The following is a 4,663-nucleotide window of genomic DNA, read 5'->3' as shown; positions in this document are numbered from 1 at the left end:
CTTGGTGAACCAGGTACTTGCACAAGGGTAAAGGAGTTAGGCACAGAGAACCTCAGCTCCTACCAAATCAGATATCCAGAGACACAGAGGTCCTTAAAACCTCATCACTGAAGAAGACCTAAAATGACCACAACATGGCTCAGGGAAATTCATGCAAGAGGGGATGGAAAGAGTGTTAGAGCCACAAGTTGGGATATTATGCACAGAGATGTTGCTTCTCCCCTATAACTGATGGCTACCACCACAATGCATGACCATCCCCAATCGGGAGGGTACCATCTGAGGAGGGAGGACAGGGAGGAGGCTAATGATGGTACCAACATGGCTATTGACATACTGAGTATGTACATAACTAATAAAGAAAAAATCCAGTAATAATACACATTTTTAAAAAAATATAAGAAAGTAGATTCATGCCAACAGGGCAGATCATCATCACAAAGTCTGTATGAGACCTAACAAGGTGATTCTGTAAAGAGTGAGGATGTGTGCAATGCACATACTCTCAACTTCAGAAATACAGGAAAAGCAAATGAATCAAAATCATGCACAATTAACATGTATTGCCATTATGTCCTGGAATGGATTAGCAGGATAATAGATATTATTGTTGGTACAGATAAACATATTTACTGATTTGATCAAATGGACTATTTTGCATGGAATTCAAAGGACTTATAAGATAGTACAGGAAATAAAATTTGTTTTAATGATGACAACAAAAATAGTGGTGCAATGTAATGATGCTAAGGTATATGGGCAAGAAAATATGTTAAGAAAATACAGTAAATGAGTCATTAAGACTCAAGGTTAGAGCTTAGCATGGCAGCCCATGTCTGCTATCTCAGCACTAAGGAAACTGAAGCAAGAGGATCATGAATTTGATCCCAATGTTTGATACGTAGACAATTCTAGGCTAGCCTGAGCAACATAATGTGAACCTATTGTCCAACTCTAAGGTGGAATGAAAAAAGCTAAACTAGGGCAGTATGTAAAGAGCAAAGGGAAATGTGGTTAGCACAGCAATATAGTGGAAAATAAAGGTCTTAGGGTGTGGTGGAATCTGATGGCAGAGGGCTTCTCAGGGTTCAGTTCTGAGAAAAGTGGGAACAGAAGAATTATGATGATACAATGAGCAGAACAGGGCTGCTGGTTTGACGTCTGTGTCTGTTTGTTATCATGAATTGAAGGACTGAGTAGGCATCTTATTTATAGCCTCTGAGCGGCATGTGGCATCATAATATGTCATCTCCAAAACAGTCAGTGAATGATTTCTGAATATAATTTAAATACTCATGGCCTTAAGGTTTAGCATTAAGTTATTTACTTGTGATCTTTCTAATTTCTAAATATAGGCATTTAATGCCATAAGTTTTCCTATTAGGACTCCTTTCATTGTGTTTAAAGGTTTTGGTATGGTGTGCTCTTATTGTCACTTGATTCTATGAATTTTTTGATTTCCTTTTTGATTTCTTCAATGACCCATTCATCATTAGTAGTGTGCTGTTTAGTCTCCATTATTTTGTGTATGCTCTGTAGTTTTTCTTGTTGCTGATCTGTAGTTTAATCCCATTGTGATTAGATAGAGTACAAGGAATTATTTCAGTGTTCCTGTATTTAGTAAGAGTTGCTTTGTTTTCTAATACATGTTCTGTTGTAATGAACACTCCATGTGATGCTGCAAAAAATGTGTATTTTGCAACATTTGGATGGAATGCTCTGTAGATATCTGTTAGGTCCATTTGTTATATGACATAATTTAATCCATATGTCTCTCTGTTTATTCTTTTTGCTGAGATGACCTGTCAACTGATAAGAGTGGGGTATTAAAGACACCCCACAAACACAACTGTGTTTGATGTTGTCTCTGACTAAGTATTTTTTCAATGAAATTGGAAGCACCCATGTTAGGTATATATGTTTTGAATTATAATGTCTTCCTGTTGAATTTTTCCTTTAATCAATATAGTGTGTCCTTCTTTTACTTTCCTCACTAATGTTGGTTTGAGGTCTATCCTGTCAGATATTAGGATAGCGACACCTGCTTGTTTGCTAGGCCCATTTGTTTGAAATACTGTTTTCCATCCTTTCACCCTAAGATAGTATCTGACTTTCATGAAAAGGTGAGTTTTTTGGAGACAACAAACAGAAATATCCTGACTTTTAATCTAATCTTCAAGCCTGTGTCTTCTGGTTGGATTATTGAGACCACTGATATTAAAAGTTACTTTTGAAAGGCATGTATTTATTCTCTTCATTCTTTTTGTATTGTAGTGCTTCCTGTTTTCCCTTTACTTTCTTGTGTTAACTATTACTTTAGTATAGTTTAATATTTTCTAGTTTTCGTATGTGTGTGCTCTGCTTTCTCTTCAGCATGAAGGACTCCTTCAAGTATTTTCTGTAGAGCTGGCTTAATTGTCACAAATAACTTTAGCCTATTTTTGTTGTGGAATATCCTTACTTCTCCATCAATTTGGATGGACAGCCTCTCTGGCTAAAGTAATCTTGGTTGACACTTGCTATCTTTCAGAACTTGGAACACATCATTCCAAGCTCTTCTGGCTTTTAGAGTTTGTGTTCAGTAATCTGCTGTTATCCTTATGGGCTTGCCTTTACAAGTGACTTGCTTTTTTCTCTCTAATTGCTTTCAATATATTTTCTTTGGTTTGCATGTTTGGCAGATTAATTATAACATGGTGAGGAGATGTTCTTTCCAGGTTTTGTCTGTTTAGTGTTCTATAAGCTTTCTGTTTCTGGATTGGCTTCATTTTCCTAATTTGGATAAAATTTTATTCTATGATTTTGTTGAAAATGCTTACTATGCTTTTGTAGTGAAATTCTTCTCCTTCTATATGTTGAATTCTTATGTTTGATCTTTTCATAGTGTCCTAAATATCTTGAAACTCCCATTTGTACCTTCTTATTGCTTTGTCTTTCTCTTTGTTGGACTGTATTAGATCTGACACCTGGTCTAGATTAGATATTCTATTCTGTCCTTCATCCATTCTATTGGTGAGACTTTCTACCGAGTTTTTTTTTGAATTACTTTGTTTTTCATTAGAGTATTTCTGATTGGCTTCCCTTAAGTATTTCTATTTCCTTACTCATGTCATGTATTGACCTTCTTATTTCATTAAATTGGTTTCCTATGTCTTCTTTGATTCCTTTGATTTCCTCTTTGATTTCTTTGAACATACTTATAATCATTATTTTGAAATCTTTTTCAGGCATTTCATCTAAATAAGTCTCACTGGAAGTCATTTCTGATGGATTTATAATTTTTGGTGGAATTATATTGTCTTGATACTTTGTTTCTTGTATTTTAATGTAGAGATTTTGTATCTTGAATTAATTTACTGTTTGGGTTTTCTAATTATCTGCAATATTCTTAAGTGTATAAATTAGACATTATATATATTCCGGGTAGGACCTTAAGGTGTTAATCATGGCTCTAAAAAGACTCTTGGAGTAACAGCAAAAGTGACCTTGGTGTTGGGTTTGCCTGCTATGGGAACATTCTAGTAGTCTGTGTGGAGCAAAATACAGGCGAATTCTAAAATTCAACTGAATAATACAGACATTCAATAAAAAACAAGCACGGAGTATTTATACAAGAGTGGGTATTAAAACAGAGATCCTCTAACAAAGTCAAAGTTCCTAAGGATGTGTGTTGCACCACACCCTTAATCCTGTCACTAATTGTTATGTAAAGGGTTCCAAGGTTAGCTTGCGGCCAAGTGAGACACTGCCCCCACAAATGACAGAAGAAGAGACAAAGGCACTATGAATCAGGAATCAACAAATGACAACCCCAAAATGTAGCTGAGGAATGACAAATCTGACCATCCATCAGATTTAGCATATAATCTACCCTGGTATGGAAGGTGCAATAAGCACTTCCAATGCAGGTTTATACACCAGGCTTGGTGATAGGCACTGACCTGGTGTAAGTAGTTCCTGTTATATTTTTGGATGGCTTTGGTCTCAGCTATGCTGCATGCCCCCTTGTGTCTCTCTTTGCTGCACTATGGGCTCAGGTAGGCTGGTGGGTCAGTGGGTGGCTGCTCCGATAGCCTGTGCTGGGTTCTGTGTAGGTGAATTCCCTTTCTCAGGTCTCTGGTGGTTGCTGGCACTTGCACTGGTGGTGAAGGGAGGGAAGGCTATGTATGGTTCCTGAAGTTGCACTACTGGTCCCCATGATCCTCTTCCTTAGGAGCTACTCAGCTGGTCCCTGCTGTCTTCCCTTTCAGGTTCCTTGAGTTTTCAGGGAAGCTGCTATGAGTTGAAAATCACTTTCCTTGGCTTTTCCTTAGACAGAGCCTGATGGCAGCACAAATCAGCACTGCTGAGAGCCTGCTTCTGTGGTCTCTAGATGCTCTGGGTCTCTCCTACTTCACGGCTGTGGTTGATAGTTTCTATATACCTTCACTTTTCAGTAGAAGAGCATATTTTGCTGTTTTTTGTTGTTGCTTTTATGCTTATTTTTCATGTACGCTACTTGGGCATGCCTAGCTATGCCAGCATTTTACCCAGAAGTTTCTGGACTACATTCTTATTCATACAATAGCTAGGATTTGTGAGGCTTTTTGTATATGGCATAAAGTTTGTAAGATTCTTTAACCCTAAGATTGGCTGTGGAAAGTAGCTCACACTACAGCAAGTT

The sequence above is a fragment of the Jaculus jaculus genome, chromosome 7 (genome assembly GCF_020740685.1).
Source record: "Jaculus jaculus isolate mJacJac1 chromosome 7, mJacJac1.mat.Y.cur, whole genome shotgun sequence".
Lineage (NCBI taxonomy): Eukaryota > Metazoa > Chordata > Mammalia > Rodentia > Dipodidae > Jaculus > Jaculus jaculus.
The sequence above is the reverse complement of the archived record's forward strand: the minus strand, read 5'-3'. Positions refer to the sequence as shown.